Source organism: Cicer arietinum, chromosome 4 (genome assembly GCF_000331145.2).
Source record: "Cicer arietinum cultivar CDC Frontier isolate Library 1 chromosome 4, Cicar.CDCFrontier_v2.0, whole genome shotgun sequence".
Taxonomy (NCBI): Eukaryota; Viridiplantae; Streptophyta; class Magnoliopsida; order Fabales; family Fabaceae; genus Cicer; species Cicer arietinum.
The window spans coordinates 47,836,320-47,836,617 of NC_021163.2; the positions used below are offsets into that span (position 1 = coordinate 47,836,320).

Sequence of the window (298 nt, forward strand, 5' to 3'; positions counted from 1 at the left end):
TAAATATTGAATTTAAAAAAAAATTAAAAATAATTTCTAACATAAATATTGAATTTAAAAAAAAAATAAAATACATTTCGAAACTTTCACTTATTGAAAATGTTTGAAACTTAAATTACATTTCGAAAGTCTTAAACATTCGAATAAAACTTTCGAAACTTTTGTGAAAATCCAAACTTCCGAAGACCAAATTGCATTTCAAAGATTTGTAAGTTTCGAAACTCCATTTCGAAAGTTTCGTGAAATGCCAAATTTTCGAAGCATTACTCTATTTCGAAACTTTCAAATGCAAGCAAAT

General features: G+C 23.8%; 1 protein-coding gene across 1 annotated transcript in view; it reads right to left on the bottom strand.

The window, feature by feature from the left end:
• LOC105851939 (uncharacterized) overlaps window positions 1-298 on the bottom strand; it is a 3,579-nt gene that overhangs the window by 2,875 nt on the left and 406 nt on the right. The window lies entirely within an intron of this gene.